The sequence below is a fragment of the Lithobates pipiens genome, unplaced genomic scaffold (genome assembly GCF_037356315.1).
Source record: "Lithobates pipiens isolate NorthernLeopardFrog02 unplaced genomic scaffold, aLitPip1_a1.2 Scaffold_28, whole genome shotgun sequence".
Classification (NCBI taxonomy): domain Eukaryota; kingdom Metazoa; phylum Chordata; class Amphibia; order Anura; family Ranidae; genus Lithobates; species Lithobates pipiens.
In genome coordinates, this window is record NW_027507789.1 from 163,374,073 (window position 1) to 163,399,413 (window position 25,341).

Genomic DNA, 25,341 nt, shown 5'->3' on the forward strand with positions numbered 1-25,341 from the left:
CCTAGCATACTACACCCTCACCGCCTGCATCTATTGGAGACCCTAATCTCTCCTCAATCAACAAGAGGAGCTCTGCTTCTCCACCCACCCTCACCAGAAGATGCAGAACTCTTGGACAAATTTAAATCTACACTGCAGAAAGACTTAGAAGCAGCCACTTATAAACTCACCATTCATCTCCCAAGGGAGTCACACTGACACCTTAGAAGGCAAGATGAACAAATTCATCACATTCATCGTCAGAGACTTGGAGGTCCTAAGAAATTAGACCACAAGAAATTAGAAACTTGACCACGTTCTCCTGCAGTTTGAAGATTACAAAAAAAACTCCATAAAGAGGCAGTCTCATACTTCACAGCCTTCCATTATACATTTTAATCCACCACCACTGCCTTGTTCCAGCAAGTAGCTCCATTCATCCCCACAGAGCAACTTGAACTCGATCAGATCCACAGGCCCTGGGCCCAAGAAAAGCACAGGGCCCTTTATGCAATACTGTCATTAAATTTGCATTATTTTTTTTACAAAAGAAGCATTACTTTAAGCTTCCAGTGACAAACCAGCTCTCCAATTTCACAATTACTGTCAATGTGAATATGGCATTAACCACAATCCAGAAATGCAGACAGATGAAACCCTTCACCATGATACACTTCTTCAACGAGATAACCAGAGTAGTGTTGTAAGCCCCCCTTCCAATGACTTAGAACTCTACCCTTCCTCTCCACCAACACCACCTACTGTAAAAGGGAGTGTCACGTAGTTTTGACATCTCACTCTGCCCACTATTTCTAAGGAGACCTATAACTCTTAACACTAACATCACAGGCCAATGTACTCACAGCCATCAAATCTCTCAAGGTGTCTAAAGCACTACAATTTACTACAAAAAATATTCACATCTTCGAGTCCCCCACTATGCAACATTTCACAAATTGGGAACTCAATAGAACCAGACTTTTGCCAAGCACACATTACGAAGATTCACAAAAGGACCAAGGAAACCCTGAACTGCCAAGCATTAACTACTTTACTCTATAGCAAGCTAGTAACAGTATTAGGAAAGGTATACATTCAATTCTTCTACTACACAAACAAAATCACTTGATATGTATAAATAACTAATTATCCTGGGGTTGCCTGCAAAATAGATTTCAAAAGGGGGGCTTTTACATTCTATACTGAGTTTCGCCCATTTATATTCCAAATCTGCAGTCTCAGTGCAAAACATGGGCTTCCACTCCTAGACTTTCAATATACCGTACACCAAGGTTTGAAACAAGGATTTCCACTTTTGATGATTTTATTCAACCCCTGGTGACAATCAGAACATCCCAGGAATCAGAATTGCAGGTCAGCACTACAAAATGAGCCATAACAGGGACCCCCATATATCCTTCCCAAACTGCTGCTAAATTCTAGATCAATTTTGCAGGGATGCATTAGTGCCCCCAATATAGAAATATACCGCTGGGTCCCAGCACAAATTGCAAAAGCCATTCATCATACAATGATAGATGTTTAAAGGGTTGTAGTCATAAACATGATAACCTCATATGTGGTGGTCTTATTTAACCACTTCAATATATATATATATATATATATATATAGGTATTTGATCACCTCTACGGTTTTTATTTTTTGCTAAACAAATAAAAAAATACCAAAAATTTTGAAAAAAATATATGTTTTTTTTGTTTCAGTTTCAAAGTTTTCTCCTTCACTGATGGGCACTGATGGGGCTACACTGATGGGCACTGATAAGGCGGCACTGATGGGCACCGATGAGGTGGCACCAAAGAAGTGGCACTGATGAGGTGGCATTGATGGACACTGATATGTGGCACTTATAGGCGGCACTGATGGGCTATATGGATGGGCACTGATAGGTAGCACAAATTGGCACTGATAGCTGGCATGGATAGGCAGCACGGATGGGCATGGATAGGCGGTACAGATGGGCATGGATAGGCGGCACAGATGGGCATGGATAGGCGGCACGGATGGGCATTGATAGGCGGCACGGATGGGCACTGATAGGCGGCACGGATAGGCACTGATAGGCGGCATTGTATTGTTTTATACTGTACTAATGGATGCCAATCAGTGCCAAACAATAATGCATGCCAATCAGTGATGCCCATTGTGGGCACTGATTGGCATCCATTGTGGGCACTGATTGGCATCCATTGTGGGCACTGACTGGAATCCCTGGTGGTATAGGGTGGCATACCTTATGCTGGGCATCCCTGGTGGTCTGGTGGCGTCCCTGGTGGTCCAGTGTGGGCAACCTCGGGGGGGGGGGGCTGCACTGATAATCGATCAGCACAGACCCCCCCTGTCAGAGGAGCAGCCGATCGGCTCTCCTCTACTCGCGTCTGACAGACGCGAGTGAGGAAAAGCCGATCACCGGCTCTTCCTTTTTACAATGTGATCAGCCGTGATTGGACACGGCTGATCACGTGGTAAAGAGTCTCCGTCTGATCCTATGCATTAAGATAAAAAAAACCTTCTGTGTGCAGCAGCCCCCCCAACACTTACGTGAGCTCCCTCTCTATCCAGCAATGTCCACGAGTGTCTCAGCCATTCGAGATTCTTCCTCCCTGATTGGCTGAGGCGCAATTGATTGCAGCTGTTGTCATTTAAAGTCAGCTAGTCATTCAGGAGAGAGAGAGGGTGGGGCTGGGTCAGTACTCCATGTCTAAATGGATACAGGGAGCTGTGACATGGCTCGGGTGCCCCCATAGCAATCTGCTTGCTGTGGGGGCACTGAACAGGAGGGAGGGGCCAGGAGCACAGAAGAGGGATCCAAGAAGAGGAGGATCCGGACTGTTCTGTGCAAATTCACTGCAACAGAGCAGTTAAGTATAACATGCTTGTTATTTTTCTTTTTCATACATCAAGGGACACAGAGCCACAGTATTTACTGATGGTTATATATGCACCCCTAGGCGATGGACACTGGCACACCCTAGACAGGAAGTTTAGCCCCCTATATAACCTCTCCCCTTACTGGGAGTACCTCAGTTTTTTTGCCAGTGTCTTAGGTGTTGGTCTTAGGTGCATTCAAAGTGTCTTTCAGACCAAATTGAATGGTACCCAGGCCTCGTGTCTGAAGAAACAATGTTTTACCTGTAATGCTTCTCTTTTTAGAGAGCTGGATCCCGGGACCCAGTATTTGTTTTTTTCAGCCATATTCCTGGTCGGGTGCTTTACAGGCCCAGAGCTGCGGATCCCCCGAAAAAAGGGGGCCCCAGTCTCTGAAGGTTTTTCTAAACGGAGCCCACCGTGAGAGGTGAAGATTGGGTCTGTTACCACAGAATCCTGCATCTGGATAAGCTAAGGGAGATTCCTAAGGAATTTTTCGAATTCTTGTGGGTTTTCTCCTTTAAGTAAATGTATGCTATGCCTAAAGTCGCCACTGGGGGCTGTCAAGAGCATGTACCTTTCCATGCTGGGCAGTCTCATCTCTGTGTCCAAGCTGCACGCTCCTCCGAGCCCACACCCCAGGTAGGATGTGAGAAGGTTTTTTTTTCTCTTTGGGAATGCCCCCCCACAGCTTCCTTCAGGCTAAGAAGCCATGTGTTAGTTGGCGGTATGCTGCACCGCCTCCCGCCGCTGCCGCCATTACAGCGGCTCTGCATCCTCCGCCCCAGCCTCCCCTCCATGTGCGATCCGATCAGGATCGGAGCCCTCGCCTCGCGTGGCAAAAAGCAGTGTTTTTTGAAAAAAGAAAAGGGGTGGTTGGAGGAGGGGGGGGAGCTTTAGAGCAACGTCTGCGTTGGTTTAACACCCACAACGCACGCTACAGGAGCGATAAAGTGCACTCTTTTGCAGGTGCACACAGCTCAAGAGCAGACGGGGCATGTGAGTGTAGGTGACACAAGCATTCCCAGGCAAACATTTACTTAGCATCAGACTGAGCCTTGATAGCAGCGGCAATTGCTGGACTATATTGCTCAGCAGTGGGTAAATTTTTGGTAGTACCTCTGCATTTTGTGCTTGGCACTATGGGCAGAAGGGGAGGTACAAATACCCCGAAAAATAGGGGCTCAAAGGGATCTCCCTCAGGCTCTGAGGACCCCCCCTCCTCTGCAGCACCACGCCCCCGAAAGACCTGGGGCCAGGGTGAGCCATCGGGGTCAGGGGCTGCAACTGCTTCTGGCATTTCAGCCCCTGTATATTTTACTCAGGAGGTTTTTTCCTCAACCATAAGTGGATTAGAGGAAAGATTAATGGCCTAATCGCATCTTCACAGTGGAAGAAAGCGCATTAGGGCTCCGTCTACCACCCAGGACCCTCAAACAGAGGAACTCTGGGAAAGGGGAGACGAATCCCCCTTAGAGGACCGGGATGAGACTGATGACTCCTCTTCTGAGGAATCAAGTGGGGAAGGACCCTCTTAAGCTTCACAGGATGAGAAATTGCTGGTTCCGCTCCACATTTAAGTTACCCGTAATTGAGTCGGTTGAAAAACCCAAGTCTTGTTTGAGTTCACTGAAGCCTCCTCAAACTGCGCATGCCATTCCTGTTCATTTTTTGCTGGAAAAGCTTATTTATTCTGAGTGGGATCACCCAGATAAACATTTTTCCCTCCTAAAAAGTTTGCAACACTTTATCCTATGGAGGAAAAATTCACAAAGATGTGGGGTATACCAGCAATTGACGCAGCTGACTTGTCCTGTTGACAACGCTCAAATGCTTAGGGATCCAACCGATAAAAAATTGGAATTCCTGTTAAAAAACATTTTTTCCTTGGCAGGTTCAGTAGCCCAACCTGCAGTGGCGGCAATTGGGGTATGTCAATCCTTGAGAGACCATTTGAAACAGGTGCTCAAGGTTTTCCCTGAACAACAGACCCGGGATGTAGCCAACCTGCCAGGGGCTTTGTGTTTTGCAATTAATGCAATCAGGGATTCTATCCTCGAGACCTCTCACCTTATGATTGGGTTGGTGCATATGCGTAGAATCTTATGGTTGAAAAATGAGTCAGCCAAATCGTCATGTAAAACGCTCCTTGCTGGTTTTCCCTTCCGTGATGCAAAACTGTTTGGGGAGGATTTGGACAATTACTCTATATCCAAAAAATGGGAAAAGTGCCCTAGTGGGAAAAGGAGTAAACGTCCCTCATTTAAATGGGCTCTTTCTCCAGTGCCAGGGGGCATCAGCCTCCAAGCAGTCACGACGGCCTCTACCGTCAGGCTCAAGAGGTAATACTCAGAGTCAACCCCATTGACAAAAGAAGTCCTGGGAGAGGAAATCTACAAGACAGAACGCTAAGGCCTCTTTATGAAGGGGCACCCCCGCTCGTTTGAGTGGGGGTAAGACTGCTACAGTTTTCAAGGGTCTGGCAGGAGGATTTTCAGGACAGATGGGTGGTCTCCACAATAACTCTAGGTTACAAACAAGAGTTCCGAGAATTCCTGTCTCCTTGTTTCCTCAGAGTAAATGTTCCCAAAGACCCAGAGAAAAAGAATTTTCTCTTTCAAACGTTGGATCGACTTTTGTCGCAAAAAGTAATTGTGGTAGTTCCCATGCAATAGCAGGGATTGGGGTTTTATTCAAACCTTTTCACGGTGCCAAAGCCAAATGGAGATGTCAATGGATAAATGGGGAGTGGGTTGCGCTATGGGGCCTTAAGAGTGGATATGTATAAGTAGAAAGAAAGGTAAGAGCAGCCTCTATTGATTTCCACCCAAGGGTGGAAAGATACGCAAACAAAGAGAGATAATAGATATGGCGCTATACCGATATGTGAGGGCTACCAATATGTTGGCGTGTAAAATGTGAACATAAATGTGCTATGTTTGTTAGTCAATTTCACATGTGTGAGAATATGTGTAATTTCCAGCGTGCTGGTTGATTTTAGGCAAAAATACGTATAATATATATATTTTCCAGCGTGCTGGTTCAAAAACCCAAAATTATAAAAACCACACAAAAAAAATAATAAAATACAAAATACAAAAGATCACGGTATGGCAAGTGCCGTGACACTCTTATACAATACTTATCTCTATAACAATAAGTAATTACTAAGGTGCAAGTGCAAATAAATTCATATAAAGCTGAAAATTAGGTGTGATACCTGGTGAAATGACCGTGAAAATTATACTAAGGTGCCCAGATATAAAATAAATTATCACAGTAATAGCAAATCTGATATTTAGACTAATAGTGATGCTATATGGAAGTTAATATAAAACCTAAATACCATAAACATAAAACATAGATGCAATGAAATGATATGTTACAAAAGATTAAAATGCCATAAAAATAAGAATATGCAAGAAATGTGCAAAAATTGTGCAAAAGATGTGCAAAAAATGCAGGCAAAATGTAAACATTGGACGTGATGGAGCAAGTCTCTATTGGGTGACGGAAAGATCCGTAAGTGCAAAAAGGAGGGAAGTGGTGATTTCCAACTGTGTTCTCCACATTCGGTGGCTCAATAGTGTGTTCAATTATTATGCTCTCACCGGAAGGAGGACCCCATCCGGGGTGGATCAACTTTCACAATATTAGCTATTGTGCGGCTCTCTGGCTTCCTCCAGCTGCAAAAGTTAGGGATCCCTCGTTCCTCCGTGAGTGCAATATGCCACGTTTATATGGAGTAGAGAAGAGGCACAACCATAGTGTGATACCGTTTTAAAATGTTTATTGCAGAAAATAAGTAAAAAGTACTCACAAACAAGTAGTTTTAAAAGTGCGGTAGTGTGTACAGCTTTAAAATTCCCGCTCTGTTATCTCCGTCTGAGCTCGAGGTGTACGCTGCCTGGCCACGCCCTACGCGTTTCGTCACACGGACGTCATCTGGAGCCAGATGACGTCCGTGTGACGAAACGCGTAGGGCGTGGCCAGGCAGCGTACACCTCGAGCTCAGACGGAGATAACAGAGCGGGAATTTTAAAGCTGTACACACTACCGCACTTTTAAAACTACTTGTTTGTGAGTACTTTTTACTTATTTTCTGCAATAAACATTTTAAAACGGTATCACACTATGGTTGTGCCTCTTCTCTACTCCATATAAACGTGGCATATTGCACTCACGGAGGAACGAGGGATCCCTAACTTTTGCAGCTGGAGGAAGCCAGAGAGCCGCACAATAGCTAATATTGTGAAAGTTGATCCACCCCGGATGGGGTCCTCCTTCCGGTGAGAGCATAATAATTTAACACACTATTGAGCCACCGAATGTGGAGAACACAGTTGGAAATCACCACTTCCCTCCTTTTTGCACTTACAGATCTTTCCGTCACCCAATAGAGACTTGCTCCATCACGTCCAATGTTTACAACTTGCCTGCATTTTTTGCACATCTTTTGCACAATTTTTGCACATTTCTTGCATATTCTTATTTTTATGGCATTTTAATCTTTTGTAACATATCATTTCATTGCATCTATGTTTTATGTTTATGGTATTTAGGTTTTATATTAACTTCCATATAGCATCACTATTAGTCTAAATATCAGATTTGCTATTACTGTGATAATTTATTTTATATCTGGGCACCTTAGTATAATTTTCACGGTCATTTCACCAGGTATCACACCTAATTTTCAGCTTTATATGAATTTATTTGCACTTGCACCTTAGTAATTACTTATTGTTATAGAGATAAGTATTGTATAAGAGTGTCACGGCACTTGCCATACCGTGATCTTTTGCATTTTGTATTTTATTATTTTTTTTGTGTGGTTTTTATAATTTTGGGTTTTTGAACCAGCACGCTGGAAAATATATATATTATACGTATTTTTGCCTAAAATCAACCAGCACGCTGGAAATTACACATATTCTCACACATGTGAAATTGACTAACAAACATAGCACATTTATGTTCACATTTTACACACCAACATATTGGTAGCCCTCAAATGGAGATGTCAGACCCATTCTAGATCTCAAAGATCTAAACCGGTTCCTAAAAATTTGATCTTTTCACATGGAATCAATCCGATCAGTAGTCTCCATCCTACAAGGAGGAGAACTTATGGCATCAATAGACATCAAGGATGCATACCTGCATTTACCTATTTTCCCCCCTCATCAGAAATATCTGCCTTTCAAAGTGTAAAAACATAATTTTCAGTTTGTAGCTCAGCCTTTTCGGTCTAGATACTGCACCTCGGGTGTTCATAAAGGTCCTGGCTCCTCATCTGGCCAGATTAAGGGCCCAGGGGATAATGGTTATAGCGTACCTAGACGACCTGCTCTTAATAGACCGGTCAGTAGCCCGCTTAGACCAAAGCTTGGTCCCCATAGTCAACTACCTGGAATACCTAGGTTGGGTCCTCAACTTAGAGAAGTCTTCTTTAAAACCAGTAAGAAGACTAGAGTACTTGGGTCTGGTCATAGATACAATCCAGAAGAGGGTGTTTTTACCCCAGCCAAATATCAGTGCCATAAAGGAGCTGGTTCAGGTAGTCAGGTCAAAGAAGGGCCCTTCTATTCGCCTTTGTATGAGGTTGTTATGAAAGATGGTGGCTTCTTTTGAAGTGGTTCCCTATCCTCAATTGATGGTTGATACCTGAGAATCTGCATGAAGGGAAATCCTTTTTACCAGTTACTTGGAAGGTGGTAACAACAGATGCCAGCCTTTCGGATTGGGGAGCAGTTCTGGAAGAGATGACTGCCAAGGAAGATGGTCCAAAACCGAGAGGACGTTACTCATAAACATTCTAGAGATTTGGGTGGCGTACCTAGCCCTACAGGCCTGGACATTCAGGTTGTAGTTTTGTCCTGTCAGGATCTAATCCGACAATGTCACCAAGAGGGAACCAGGAGTCGTGCAGCCAGGGGGAGGTAAACCAGATCCTAATCTGGGCAGAAAAGCATGTGCCGTGCATATCGGCAATCTTCATTCCAGGAGAACTGGCAACTAACTACTTAAATTGCCAGCAGTTGTTCCCAGGGGAATGGTCTCTTCACCCTGACTTCCTGGCCATATGCCAAAGATGAGGGATCCCGGATGTAGATCTGTTTGCATCCAGGTTCCACAACAAGATTGACAACTTTGTGTCAAGAACAAGGGATCCACTTGCAGATGCATTGGTGACTCCATGGCATCAGTTCTCACTGATTTATGCATTCCCTCCTATTCTGCTGCTACCACAACTTCTTCGCAGGATCAAGCAGGAAAATAAGTTGGTGCTTCTAGTGGCCCCAGCGTGGCCCAGAAGTTCTTGGTATGCAGAAATAGTGAAGATAGTGGTAGGGTCCCCGTGGACCCTACCACCACGTCCAGACCTGCTATCGTAGGGACCAGTGTTCCATCCTACCTTACAAATGCTAAATTTAACGGTTTGGCTATTGAAACCCACATTCTGAAGAGTCAGGGGCCTTCGGGCCCAGTACTTTCTACCTTGATTAATGCAAGGAAGCAAGCTTCCAGTCATTTATTATAGAGTCTGGAAGGCATATGTCTCCTGATGTGGCATCCCAGAAGGTATGTCATAGGGAGAATCCTTGCTTTTCTGAAAATGGGGTTAGAGATGAAGCTGGCCTTGAGTACTATCAAGAGCCGGGTCTCGGCATTGTTTCAATGTCTGCTTGCTTCACATTCTTTGGTCTGAAGCTTTATACAGGGGGTAACACGGCTTAATCCACCGGTTAGAGCGCCCCTGAACCCCTGGGACTTGAATTTAGTTCTGTGAGCATTACAGAAGCAGACTTTTGAGCCGATACAACATATTCCCTTGTGTTTTTTTGACAAGGAAGCTAATTTTTTTGGTAGCCATTTCTTCTGCAAGAAGGGTATCAGAATTGGCGGCTCTTTCTTGTAAAGAGCCATATTTAATAATGCACATATTTTATAATTTTGTTATAAAATGTTGTTGTTTTTTTCCCAAGAATTGTGGGAAAAAATTACAACTTAAAAAAACTCACCATGCCTTTTGCTAAAGTGGTTGTATAGTCTTTTTTTTTACTTTTACCTACAGGTAAGCCTATAATAAGTCTGTATGGTTTAGGAGATATTCCCCTCGCAATGAGCCGTTGACTGCAGTGGCGCATGTGCACAGGGGATTCTCGGCCAAAAGCCCGGCAGACGCCGGACCCTGCCGGAAAGAAATCTCCCGCGCGCATTCGGCCACTCACAGCACCAGAGCCGCGATACCCGAAAGACAGGCCGAGGGAACATGTCAGCTCCCTCGGCGTGGATCGGGCGAGATGTCGGGGCCTCGTTCTAAGGTAAATATTTCATAATGAGCTAGTATGCCTACTAGCTCATTATGCCTTTTCCCTTGCAGGTCTGAAATTAAAAAAACGTCAGCGGGTTTACTCCCACTTTAAATACCTTTGACTGTCTACTTTTCAAAAAGGGGTCATTTGGGGGGTATTTGTACATTCCTGACATTTCAGGGCCTCAAGAAATCAGATAGGCCGTCAGTGAATCAGGTGTGATCAATATTCAATGATTTGCACCATAGCTTGTAGACTCTATAACTTTCACAGAGACTAAATAATATCCACTAATTTGGGTTATTTTTACCAAAGAGATGTAGCCGTATACATTTTGGCCCAAATTTATGAACAAAAATTACTTATTTGCAAAATTTTATCATAGAAACAAAAAAAAGTGTTTTTTTTTTTCAAAATTTTCGCTCTTTTTTCACTTATGTCGCAAAAAATAAAAATCCCTGTGGTGATTAAATACCACCAAAAAAAAGCTCTATTTGTATGAAAAAAATGATAAAAATTTTGTTTGGGTACAGTGTTGCATGACTGAGTAATTGGCATTCAAAGTGTGAGAGCACTGAAAGCTAAAAATTGGTCTGGGAAGGAAGGGTGTATAAATGTCCTGTATTGAAGTGGTTAACCATCTGTGAAAAAAAATCCCTCGTTCCATTCCTTCCGTACTTGGGGGTAACCACTCTTCAAAACATACTTCCATGTCTCCCTTTTCTGGAACCCATCCTTCCACCCACCCGCCATCTTTCATCTATATTTTTCACTTCACATTTACTTTTCAACAGAAGTGGAAGGCCCCTGATGGCCATGAAAATGTGCAACATCTTCTACCATGTTAAAATTTAAAATGTTACTGTCTGTTACTTTTCCAGTCTTTCATGAACTATACTGTAAGATTTCTGCTGACACATGGCTCTTGTGTGGGCATTACCTGGAAAAAATGTATTGAAACAGAAAACCTGTTTCTATTCAGTACCATTATTCATTGTGTAGTGCACCTATTATACCCCAAGGTCATCATTTGTAATGGTTTGTCCTGCATATAATCTCAGATATTCACTCAATGGCACTAAAATTATTAACAATGCACCAACATGACTCACAGAAAATGTGTACAATGCAGGCACCTTGGCACTGTGTGAAAATAGATTCATTACAACAGGGATGGACAAGTCCCAAGCATCAGTTAGTGTATCTAAAAAAGAAAAAATGGCAACTTTTTCTCTTTTTTTTTAACGTATTTTCTGATAGAAATGTTTCCTTGGTCCTCCAATGGACCTACTGGTTTATAAATATCACCAGAATTCATCCACTAGTGCCTTCGAACAGATGCACATTTGTTATTTATTCTCTTTGAAGCAAGCCTAGTGTCTTCTGTCAAAGGGTGACATATAGGCAGTGCAAGCAAATCAGTGAGTTCAGGAACCCCTGAATCCTAAGCTGTTCAAACATTAATTTACCCAAGTTCCTTGGTCCTGTTCCTGGCCCTGTTCCTTCCTGCATCTTAAGCCTTACTATTGATCCACTGCTGTGCTGTACTGGTAACCTTACTGACTTTCAGAGAACAGCCTGTAGAATAACTGGCACATTTGCTAATGCCCAACAGAATTATAGATTGGCACATAGAAATTCGCCATTGGTGCATAAAAATTTGCCAATGCAAATACTTTGCACAAAGACACGAAAGGTCACAAAGATTCATGTGCCGGACACACGCAATGCGTGACAGATTATGGCTCCCGATGGCCTATTTAAAACCAGCAACATCAGCTACTAGTTGCTAGATGATCTTCAGATCCCCCATGTGTTCCTGAGTTTTGTTCCTTTTTGTTATCGGATTTCCTGTTACCGACCCGGCTTGCCTTTGACCTGTCTTGTCTTCATTCCTGGCTTTGACCTTCAACTTGTTCCACTGACCCACTTCTGCCTGCTGATCTGTGTATGACCACGGCTTGCTCTTTGGACTCCGCTCCTGCCTGTTTACCAGTGTATGACCCCGGCTTCCTCCTGCTTGCTGCTTTACTTCTGACTGATATTACGTGTATGACTACTGGCCTGGCTCTTGACCCTGCTTCTGGCTCTCCCTTCTTCCCAGTCTTATCTGGGACACCTGAGGGACTCCTGCCCAGCAGTGCATCCTGCTCGTCCAGCCGCAATCCAGCAGACATCTCATCACTTCAGCCTGTCACAGCTGGCAACCCTAGCTTCTTTAGGCATAACACTCCCTGTTACCACCTCTCGGGGGTGCCCTGCACTCAGCTGCAGGGGAAGCCCTCTCAGAACTTCAGCCTCAACCAGGAACGTGACAATGAACATAAGTGAAGCTTAACGCAAACATGTGCTTTGCCCATTCATTAAAAAATAGAGTATATTGTGACAGCGCTTGGACCTGCCACTGGTTGAGTATATGGAAAAGTGGCACAGAGTTTGCACTAATGCGCTACTCTGGAGTGATGTGTCTGAGCAAAGAAGACTGGTGTTTCAGTTTTCTCCGGGTTATGTAATCCTGGATCAGAGTCTGGAGTCTAAAGGCTTCAAACATTCTTGGGTGGGCTGAATAGGGTCTTATTAGAGGCATACTCTCTTTAGGAGAGGTACTCTACTCAGGAGACAGCTTTCCATGTTGCAGGAGAGGTTCTTACGGACAGGACTGACAGAGTTGGGACAGCTAAGCTAGTCTGGAGGATTGGGAGAGTTTAGGTGATTAGACAAGTCCAGGGGACTGAGGAAGTCTGTAGGTCTTTGAGGAGTAAGAGAACCTGGGGTGCCAGGAGATCCCCTATGGAGAAGTCAGGAGATGGGCCTGTGCACCAGAGTGCTGCCATGGCAAAAGCTGAGAGAGTCAGAAGAGCTGGGAAAGCTCAACAAACACATGGTTTGGGGGACCAGCCTGAAGCCACGGCTTAGATCTAAGCAGCGGCACTGCTGAAGAGCCAGGTGACTCATTTTTTTGTTACATGTTTTGATGGTAAAAAATCCCCTGCATGGGCAACTGTTTTTCTTTAACATTCCTTTTGTTTAATGAAAGTGGACTGGCAAGCCCTAAACTACAATTCGGACTGGCATGAACACAGCCACTGATCAGCTAAAAAAAGTTCTGACTTGATTCTTCAAAATGATATTTAATTGTACATGTACCATTTAAAACATCCTCCCTATCTATTAACCCTTTAGCTGTCAAAGCCATTTTTGCATTTGTTGCACACAATAAAAAAAAAAATTTTAGGACCTGAATATTACATATAATCCACAAAACTTTATATATTTTCTGAAAGCAGACACCCTAGAGAATATAATAATGGTATCTCCAATTTTGGTGGTTTATGAAGCACAAAATTTCAGTAAAAAATACACTAAAGTTAGTTTTAAGTTATATAAACACACTACATTACTAATTTTTTGGCAAAAAAAATAAGGCAAGGTTATGTTGAGTAAATAGATACCCATATAAAATTATGTGCACCCATGAAACAGTGACAAAGGTCTGTAGGCAACGTTTTAAAAGCTCCTGCAGAACATAAGTTTAGAGTTAAATGTGAATAATGGGAGTAGAATTATTGCTCTCATCCCGATGTGTGTGGCAATATGTAGCGCAATCAATGTTTTCATGCGTATACACCCCTGATGTATGTATTTACACACTTTTTTTTACTAAACATTTCTTCATCACTTACCTTGGTTGTGTGGTAGCGGTATCTTCCAATCCTTAGCAGATTTTCAAAACACGTATGGATTTCCCTGTACTGCATATTTGCAGATCAGGCATGCAGCTGCAGCACAACTGAGTCTGATCAACATATCCTTCTCTTTCGCCAATTTAAAACATTTGCTAGACCAACCACAGTACACCAAATTCATTTCCCTATACTATTCCACTTTTATACATATTAAGACGAAAAGACTTATGTTAACTAAACAGCAATGGCAAGAGGATGCATCTGATCTTCCTGAAGATGTAGAAAATTGAAGAAAACAGCTGAACGGCTGCACTCCAAATAACACCTTTTATTTGTGGCAAAACAGTGTAGAAGATCCAAAATCTCTTACATCATGGTGATGAAAGGTACAGACAGGCTAACGCGTTTCACATCAATATAGATGCTTAATCATAGCTGGTGATCATATTCAGACTGAAAATATTTATAGTGAAATAAAACCAATTAGGGGATAGACAACCACCAGAAGCTCCTCCCATATTTAATCAGACTAAAGTGGAAATCAAATGGGCAGCATGAAAAAACAGAGAGCCAAAGGGATTAAGATCTCTGAAAGAATGACACAGTATTAATATATACTTAGTAAAGTCAAAATAGAACTGGTTCACTGTGTTGGCGTTCTGTTCCATAGCAAATAATATTGCTAACAGAGTTCTAATATAGATACAATATACAGTATAAAAACATGACAAGGCCCTGCACGGCTGAGCACAATCAAACATACCACGGATAATAGTAGAGAGAGAAGATCCCTGAAGATGCATGGGGGAATTTTTTATACCAATATATTACAACAGTCATCTGCTCCAGAGACAAATTGATTCAACTAAAATAGTTACACCATATCTATTATACACCATATAAATTGTTTAGAATGGGGAAAGTTCCTACACCTACTTGTCACAGATGTGGCTCTGATGATGAAAGAACCTCTTTCCATATGGTATGGCAATGTACCATAATACAAATTATTTTGGTCAGAAATAACAGATTTTACTGCCGCTCTTCTTATAATACCTAATATAGGTAACCCAGCTAGATGTTTCCTTGGATATCTGGACAATTCTCATAAGACTGCCTGTACCAAACTACTCCTTTGCCTATTATTTCTTGTGAAGAAGGTTATACAACAACTGGAAATTCTATAATCCTTCCTCTATCAGTTGTTGGCCGAGGCTCATTACTCAGGTTCTGCTGAAAAAAATGATGGGCCCCCTGGATGGAGACAAGGCTGTTGATGCCTTGACACAGAAATAATATGTTGGAAAATGTTGTTTAACCTTTAAAACACATACAGTATGTACCCTTTGTGAATGAGAGTCTAAAGGAGACAATGCAATCATGCAGTATAGGTATGCAGAATCCAGCTATGGCACGTGTCCACACTGGCCCCTCAGGATGCCCTCCTGTTCACTTCCTATTCCCAGGGGGGCAGCAGTTTGGCATGATGATGAGCTTCTGGAAAGCCTGGCAGCTGCCTCTCTGTACACCTGAAACCTCCAGCCAATGGTGGTGCCATGCTCTCCCTCCCAGCCTAAAGCAGTCATGCAGGGATTTAACTCTTGGCAAGCTGACGTTGCTGTGTTCTAGGAGTCTCCTCTCTTGCACATAATGCCCACCATTGTACCTTCTGCCCTCCTGTACTGCATACGCTGCCCACCATCATACCTGCTGCCCTGCTGGGCTGCACACACTGCCCACTGTCCTACCCTCTGCGCTCCTCTCCTGCAATACTATCTAATAGAAAACGTTTTTTTAGCATTATTTGTAATCCCCAAATGTATTCGTTCTTGAAGGGTAAACTTTTGCTGGTTTAGAATAAGCTATAAAGAAAGAATTGGGAGCACATCCTTTCTGAAAAAAAAAAAAACATTATTGTGATAAAGAAGTCCTGAACTCCATAAGCCACCTTATTGGTGTAATTCCTCCCCTGTCTGTAATTGGACAAATTATAATGTATCTGCCTTGGATTATAACTTTTCCCATAAAGGTAGAAATTTCCTGCTGTGGGTAAAAAATTATTTAAGTAATAACTTTATAATTATTTTTAGATGTAATGCTGTGAATGTGATAGATAAAGCAGAAGTCTGCTTAGGAAGAAAAAAACACAATGGATTCTTCGAGTCAGTCCTGTGTACCTACAGTATGTAAAGGTATGAAAGGAGCGGTAAATCATTAACGTATCTCAGAGGGAAAGGATTGTTCAAAAGGGATTATTATCTGAAAAAAACTCTTCAGTGTGACCATTAGAGATTGGCATAGCTCACAGTAAACCCCACCCTTGACATATTTCAGCTGGAACTGAATGTATTTACAGCTTACTGAAAACTCAATAAGGTCCAGAACAGATTTGGACTGGGTGGGACCAGTATCTCCATTTCTTAATAAAAATATTGGATGTTCTGAAAACCATACCAATATAATATACTATCCACCCTTTTGTACAGCTGTGGCCAAACGTTTTCAGAATGATACAAATATTAATTTTCACAAAGTCTGCTGTCTCAGTTTTTATAATGGCAATTTGCATATACTCCAGAATGTTATGAAGAGTTATTTGCAAAGTCTCCCTTTGCCATGAAAATTAACTTAATCCCATATAAAACATTTCCACTGCATTTGTGAAGAAGGCTTCAGGGTGCCCAAGAAAGCCCAGCAAGCAACATGACCGTCTCCTACAGTTGATTCAACTGCGGGATCGGGGCACCACCAGTGCAGAGCTTGCTCAGGAATGGCAGTAGACAGGTGTGAGTGCATTTGCACGCACAGTAAGGTGAAGAATTTTGGAGGATAGGCTGGTGTCAAGAAGGGCAGCAAAGAAGCCACTTCTCTTCAGGAAAAACTTTGGGGACAGACATTTCTGCAGAAGGTACAGGGATTGGACTGCTGAAGACTGGGGTAATGTCATTTTCTCTGATGAATGCCCTTTCTGATTGTTTGGGGCATCCGGCAAAACCTTGTCAGGAGAAGAAAAGGTGAGCGCTACCATCAGTCCTGTGTCATGCCAATAGTAAAGCATCCTGAGACCATAAATGTGTGGGGTTGCTTCTCATCCAAGGGAGTGGGCTCACTCACAACTTTGCCTAAGAATACAGCCATGAATAAAGAATGGTCCAAAAACATCCTGTTGTTCAATATTTTTATTTATTTTAGGTAGATAAATAATTAACATGGCATGAGAGACAATGACAACGTAGAACAATGAGCCGGTGTCTTCCTACATGTTAACCAGATGATAACATTAATAAAGGAAGCATAGGGGAGAATAAACTCCCATCCGACACACATGGCACAGACAGTTATAGTACAAATATTTACAAAGGAGAGTAATGATTGTGGAAGGGGTCTCAGAGGAGTACCTGGGGAGGCCCTGACCACATATCCTCAGGTAACATCAAAGGAGAGAGATGAAAGACATCTAGGAGGAAAAGATAAAAAGAGAGAAGGAAGAGCAAGAGAAAGAAGAGTGTAAGGGAAACAGCAAAGAGGGAGGGGGGGAGAGGCCGTCTGTTCCCTTACAGGATAAGGGACTAACTAAAGTGGAAGATTGGGCTCGCCACCTTAAGGTTTCAGGAGCTTGGGGTCAAATTGTGGAGGGAGGAAATAATCCGCCCACGGTTGCCATATTTTCAATTGTTGTGGGATCTTATCTAGGATGGTCACCTCGATCGTAGCTTGGGTGACCCTATTTTTAGTCTCTAGCGAGCAGAGAGATGGGGATTTCCAGGCCCTTGAGATTGTCTGCTTAGAAGCTGTAATGATGTATATTGCTAGTTTCAATTGGGCCATTTTAAGATCAGGTGGACAGTGGTTCAGCAAGGCAAAAGCTGGGTCAGGGGTGGCTGGCCTCTTTAGTAGAGTGGACAATATTCTAAAGATTTCCCAAAATCGTTGCACGATCAGGCACGTCCACCAGATATGTACATACGTACCCCGTTCTCCGCAACCTCGAAAACTAGTGGGAGGGTAGGTCAAAAGGTATTTAGCAATTCTTGCCGGGACCAGATACCAGCGCAAAAGCACTTTGTACTTGTGGTCAAATCTCAAGAGGCGGGTGAACCAAAACACCCACAAACTCTGACAAACTTCAAGCATTGTTTATCCAAGAATGGGCTGTCATCAGTCAGGTTGTGGCCCAGAAATTGATTGACAGCATGCCAGGAAGAATTGCAGAGGTCTTGAAAAAGAAAGGTCAACACTGCAAATATTGACTCTTTGCATAAATGTAATTGTCCGTAAAAGCCTTTGACACTTATGAAATGCTTGTAATTATACCTCAGTATACCATACCGTGGTAGCATCTCACAAAAAGATCTATAAAACACAGAGACAGCGGACTTGTGTGAAAATGAATATTTGTGTCATTCTCAAAACTTTTGGCCAGGGCTGTATATTGAAAAAGTCAAAATGTGGAGGGAGACCCTGATACCAGACAAGCATTGCTCTAAGCCCTTGTACACACGGTCGGAGATTCCGACGGAATGTGACCTATCGGACTGTTTTGTCGGATATTCCGACTGTGTGTGGTCTCCATCGGACTGTTTCCATCGGAATATCCGACGGACCAACTTTTCCAACTTGCCGGTAAAATTTTCCGACAAAATGCTCCGATCGGACATACTCCGATCATGTGTAGCCTACTCCGACGGACAAAGTGCCACGCATGCTCACATTCAAATTCCTAGACCAAAGCTATTGGCTACTAGCCTGAACGTAGTCCGTCGTAACGAAATAACGTCATCACGTTATGTACAATCGGATTTTCCGTCAACTTAGTCCGACCGTATGTATGCAACATCACTTCCGGACCTCTTCCGGAATTAATTCGTCGGAATTACTCCGACGGATTTGGTTGTCGGAATCTCCGACCGTGTGTACAAGGGCTAAGGCTTGTAAAATCACTGTAACCCAAGATGTTATTAGTCAAGTTGTCAGTCTTCCCTAAGTTGCATCTACATGGAGAACTGCGTTTTTTATTTTTTATTTTGTGGTCGAAGTGAAGGAGTGGTGGAAATGCTGAAAAAAAAAAGAAGCTTTTTATCCTTCTTTATTACTCTTTTCTTTTTAGCTAACACTACTAATAAATAACATTATCTGAAATATACTGGTAGAACCATTGGCTAAAGCCACATAAGAGGTTTTATTGGATAACAGCCCATAGTTTTCAGAAAAGTAGTCTTTCACATTTAGTCATGCAATTCTATCTCCCTTCTCATCTGTTTTATTAAGATGTTGCCATTTTTAAAAGGATTTTAAGACCACCCATTAATCCCTCAATAAACCCTTCCTGATTTTTTGTCATCCTTGCATAGTTTACAAAATCCTATTGGCTGATGAGGTGTGCAAACTGTATTGTGGAATGCCCAGAGGACACATGAGAGCTCTGACTCAGAGCTCACATTGAAGTTTGCATACAGAATGAGCCCAGATCTAGGAGTGCCACAGGAGCACAAAATATATTTTTTCACACAACTAAAACAAACACTAACACCTTGACGTAATAACCATATGGCCTAATGCACACTGGACGTTATAATAACTTTATAAAAATGGCAGTAGCTTTGCAGTGAGTTTTATTAATGTTTTTCAGCATTTTTGCAATAGTGTTTTTTAGCGTTGGTGTTTTTATGCATTTTTTTTTTTAATGGGATCAAAAACGTTTAAAAAAACACTTGTGAGCTGCATTTGTGAGCGTTTAGCTGCGTTTTTAGGCGTTTTTTGACATTGGAACGTTTTTACAGCTCAAAAACTCCTCTCAGGGCCAACTAGTTTTGGGGGTTTTTTTCCAGCCAAAAAATGCCTCGGCCAAAAACAGTTGATAAAAGCCTATGTGTGCATGGACACATAGAATAACATACTGGAGAATTTATTGACTGTAGAAAAAAAACATCTGAAGCCAAAAACAGCCGCTGTAAAAACGTCCAGTGTGCATGAGGCCTAAATGTTTAAAAATATTAGTTTACGGCATGTTCACGTCAACATAAATTGTACATGAATTGAAGTTTAACCACTTCAATACCAGGGTACTTCCCCCCTTTCTGCCCAGTCCAAAAAAGTCTTTCTTCGTTTCTGTTACCAAACTTTGTAAATACAGTGGAACCTTGGATTACGAGTATAATCCGTTCCAGGAGAATGCTTGTAATCCAAAGCACTTGCTTATCAAAGCGAGTTTCCCCATAGAATTCAATGGAAACAAGGATAATTTGTTCCATGTTGTCTTCTATTGCATGCAATATCGCATGTGGCCAGAGGTGGGGGGGCGCTGGAGAGATTCGGAAATACTCGGAGACCACTCGGATGTACTAGGGAACGCAGTATTTCCGAGTGATTCCAAGTATTTCCATACGGCTCCGGGTGTGATTTGGCTGAAATGCTGGTCTGTAGACCAGGCATCTAAAAAAGCACTGGCGGATTTGCCCTTCCAAGATGAGAGGCTATTTGGAGCCTCGCTGGATGACATTATTAAAAATATTACTGGTGGGAAGAGCATGTTGCTCCCACAGTCCAGGAAGGGTAAGGAGCCACGCCGTAGGCAAGGGCCCTCTCTTTACGCTCAGAAACGGCTTTTTCGCCGTTTGACAGGTAAGAGCTCCCAGTCCAACAAGGTGCCAGCTGAAGGACAAAACGTCCCTGGTTTCGCAAGCCAAACAAGTCTGCGAGAAAAAATGTTCTGCCTGAAGGTTTGCCCCTGCCTGACTCTCGGGTGGGGGGTCGCCTTCGGGAGTTTGCAGCTCGTTGGACATACCTATTGTCTGACCAATGGGTCTGCAAACTGGTTTCATCGTGATACAAGATAGAGTTTCTTTCTTGTCCACCAAACAGATTAATCTGCTTCCGGCTCGTCGGGAGGCCCTGTTTGTGGCAGTACAGGACCTGCTACTGCGCGCGGTGATAGTACCTGTACCGAAAGGTTTCAGGGTTTCTACTCCAATCTGTTTGTTGTCCCAAAGAAGGAAGGGGTCCGTCCAATTCTGGACCTCAAGGCCCTCAACAGCTTTGTGAAAGTGCAAAGGTTCAGGATGGGATCAGTTCGCTCTGTTTTCGCTGCACTCCATCAGGGGGACTTACTGGCATCCTTGGACATCAAGGACACATACTTACATGTACCCATATGCCTCAGGCATCAGAGTTTTCTGCGATTTGCAGTCGGGGAAGAGCACAACCAATTTGTGGCTCTCCCTTTTGACCTGGGGTCAGCACCCCGGGGAGTTCACCAAGGTGTTAGCCCCAATTCTGGTGCTGTTAAGGCAATGTGGGGTCACAATCATTGGTTATCTAGACAACCTCCTTCTGAGAGCAGCTTCTGCCTCAGAATTAAGGGAGGATGTAGCGATCACCATGCAAACTCTCCAGGAGTTTGGTTGGGTACTGAACCTAAAAAAGTCAGTGTTGGTGCCAACTCAATACCTGGAGTACCTGGGCTTACTGCTGGACTCCTCAGAAGCGAGAGTTTTTCTCCCTTCCGACAAGCTGCAGACTCTTCAAGCTGTGGGGGAAGTTGTTAGTGAACCACAGGTGGTCATCGCTGCATTTCTGCATGGGAGTCCTGGGTCACAAGGTAGCCACTTTCGAGGCAGTACCGTACACTCAATTTCACACTCAAGTCTTGCAAAAAGAGATTTTTGAGCCAGTTAGTCAGGGATTCCCTGCTCTGGTGGCTGAGGTCTCCGGCCCATCGGTCTGGGAGATCGTTCCTTGCTCTCCTTTGGACGGTGATCACAACAGGTGCCAGCCTGACCTATTGGGGGGAAGTTTTGGGCGTACAGTCGGCCCAGGGCCGTTGGACTTTGGAAGAATCTCACCTGCCGATCAATATGCTTGAGCTTCAGACGATTAGGTGGTGCGTCTCCACGTGGTCAAAAAGGCTGCAGGGGTGTCCGGTCAGGATCCAGTCGGACAACGCCACGGTGGTGTATGTCAACCATCAAGGAGAAACAAGGAGCTCGGCTGCAGCACGGGAGGTCGCTCACATCCTACAGTGGGCAGAGCGGCAAGGGCCGGCCCTGTCGGCCGTATACATTCCGGGCATAGAAAACTGGCAGGCGGACTACCTAAGTAGTCAGATGCTGGACCAAGGGGAATGGTCGTTGCATCCGGATGTATTCCGGCTCATTTGCCTAAAGTGGGGCACACCAGATGTGGATCTCTTGGCCTCTCGGCTTAATCGGAAGGTGCAGAGGTTTGTGTCCTGGAGAAGAGACCCCTGGGCGGACGCGTCAGATGTGTTGGTGGCTCTATGGGGGCATTATCGGCTGATTTATGCCTTCCCCCCACTAAAGCTCCTGCCACGTCTGCCACGCAGAATGGAGGCAGAGGGGATTCCGGTGATTCTGATTGCTCCAGATTGTCCTTGTCATCCTTGGTACGCCGACCTAGTATGACTGGTGGCGGATGTTCCTTGGCAGCTGCCGATGCGAGAGGACCTTCTATCGCAAGGTCCAATACTTTATCCTGCTTTACAGTCACTGGTTTTAAGGGCATGGCTGTTGAAAGCCAGGTGCTAAAGGACGAGGTCTGTCAGACTCTGTAATTTCCACTATGCTGAGGGCACGGAAGCCATCTTCTCTGAAGATTTATCATTGCACGTGGAAGGCTTACATCTCCATGTGTGAGGAGATGGGGTGGCGTCCACACACATACACAGTTTCCAGGATCCTGCTGTTTTTGCTGCGAAGGAGTGAATCAGAAACTTGCCTTAAGCACCATCAGGGGGCAGATATCAGCCTTGGCTGTCTTTTTCCAACGTCCCTTGGCGACTCACTCATTGGTGAGTACATTTGTGCAAGGGGTTCGGCACGTGCCCGTCAATGAACTTCAGAGAAAAGGATTTTACGGTGAGTAAAAAATCCTATTTTTGCAGTGTATTTGCAGTAGCGTTTTTTAGCTTTTTTTTTGCAAAACTGTACTTCCACAAAAGCTTATAGCTGAAAAACGCTGATAAATGCAAAATACACACATTTTTCTTTTTTGTTTTTGCATTTTTACAGCTAAAAAAAAACTCCTCTTATAACCCACTGGTTCTGTGTTTTTTCCAGGCAGAAAATACCACTGCCAAAAAAACGCTGATAGCAGCCTGTGTGCATGAACACATAGGATAACATGCTGGGGAGATTACTGGCTGCAGAAAAAGTCTACAAAACATTGCTATCAGGCAGGTTTTTATTGCAGAAGATACTCTCTATGTCTCATCACCAGAAAGTCTTACCCGCTTGCCAGCAATGCTTTTTGAGAATGTACACTGAGCCACACATGCACAGCTCTGTGTACAATCCTGGCACCTATGGGGTGCTGGATTGATTTGACTCCCATGCGCATTTTCGGGAACCACACTACCATCATGATTACCAATGATGGCGAATTCAGAAGACAGGGCGAAGATGGTAGCAGCGGATCAACAAGGTACAGTGCGAACATCACAGCCCTGAAGTGGGGCAAGGCACTTTGGCAGGTAAGGCAGGCCATAGAGAATTTGAAAAACCGAAAAATGGTGCATATGATTGTGCCATCATTTCTTTTGTTTTTCAATACATGTTGGATCTGGCACTTTCAATTGCGTCACGATGTGAAAAACGAATGACCAAAAATGTTTGTTCCGGTTTCAACTAGTCTATGGCCTGCTTAACTCTGCCAGATATTGGCATTTTCAGGCGGTGATTCCCTGCACCATAAGAATGATCATAGCAGCTGTTCCGCTGCTTGATTGTTCTTACGGGCGGTGGGAGGGGACAACCCCCCCCCCTCCCGCCACCCTGCGGTGATCTACCGACTCACGGCTTCCATCGTTGAGTCGGACACAGGATCCACCGGCCCCTGGATAATGATCATAGAGATTTCTGGCGGACCAGATGGTCGCCGGAGTCTCTATGATCGTTCAGAGGCCGGGCGCGATGTTATGACGTCACGCCTGGCCTCTGCATTCAAGGGATATTTACATTCCTTGTAATAGGAATAAAAGTAATACTTTTTTTTTTTAAAGTGTCAAACTAAAAAAATAAAAGTAAAATTAACAATAACATTTTTTTAAAGTGCCCCTGTCCCCGTGAGCTCGTACGCAGAAGCGAATGCATACGTAAGTTCCGTCCACATATGAAAACGGTGTGCAAACCACACATGTGAGGTATCACCGCGAATGTTAGAGCGAGAGCAATAATTCTAGCCCTAGACCTCCTCTGTAGCACAAAACATGTAACCAGTAAACATTTTTAAAGCTTTGCCTATGGGGATTTTTAAATACCAAAGTTTGGCGCCATTCCACGAGCGCATGCAATTTTGAAGCGTGACATGTTAGGTATCTATTTACTCCGCGTATCTTCATCTTTCACATTATGCAAAAAAATTGGGCTAACTTAACTGTTTTTTTTTTTTAAAGCATGAAACTGTTTTTTTTCTGAAAAAAACGTGTTCGAAAAATTGCTGCACAAATACCGTGCGAGATAAAAAGTTTCAACAACCGCCATTGTATTCTCTAGGGTCTTTGCTAAAAAAAAAACATATATAATGTTTGGGGGTTCTATGTAATTTTCTAGCAAAAAAATTATGAATTTTACATGTAGGAGAGAAATAGAATTGGCCTGCGCGCAAAGTGGTTACATTTTGCACTGGTGGTAGGAGGTTAGATTGTTTTTTTTACTGCTGCCTCTTTCCCCACTGGGGCGATACAACCTTGGTCCTATGACCACTTCCATCAGAACTTAAAGAATCAGGAAACCCCCAAAAAATTGGCACCAGCACAGTGAGGAATGTAGCTATGTATTTATGTAGCTATGATATAATTCTTGACTCCCATATAGTTATGATAGTGTCGTTTTGCAGGTCAGGGATAGCTGTGTTTGCTGTTATCCTCTCCATGTCACAGCATGCCCCAACCATGTGTAAGCCCTTGTACACACGGTCGGACATTTCGACAACCAAATCCGTCGGATTTTGTCCGACGGATTTTGTCCGAAACTGTTGCATACACACAGTCGGACAAAGTTGTCAGAAAATCCGATCATACTTAACGTGATGACGTTATTTTTCGTTACAATGGGACTACGTTCAGGCTAGTAGCCAATAGCTTTGGTCTAGGAATTTGATCTGAGCATGCGTGGCACTTTGTCCGATCGGAATTCTCTACACATGATCGGACAAAACAAGTCCGATCATTAAAGACAAGTTGGAAAACTTGGTCCGGTCGGATACTCCGATGGAAACAGTCCGATGGAGCCCACACCCTGTCGGATTATCCGACAACACGGTCCTATTGGACATTGTCCATCGGAATATCCGACCGTGTGTACAAGGGTTTAGGCTGTAAGCCCCCATGTAGGCTTAATACACAGTCCAGCCTGCTGGAGAAGGATAAAACTTTATATATAGCTTTAGGGCCGGTTCACACAGCGAGGCGTGGCGAGGCAAGTCGGAGACGCCTGTGGGGATCTCAGCGGCGA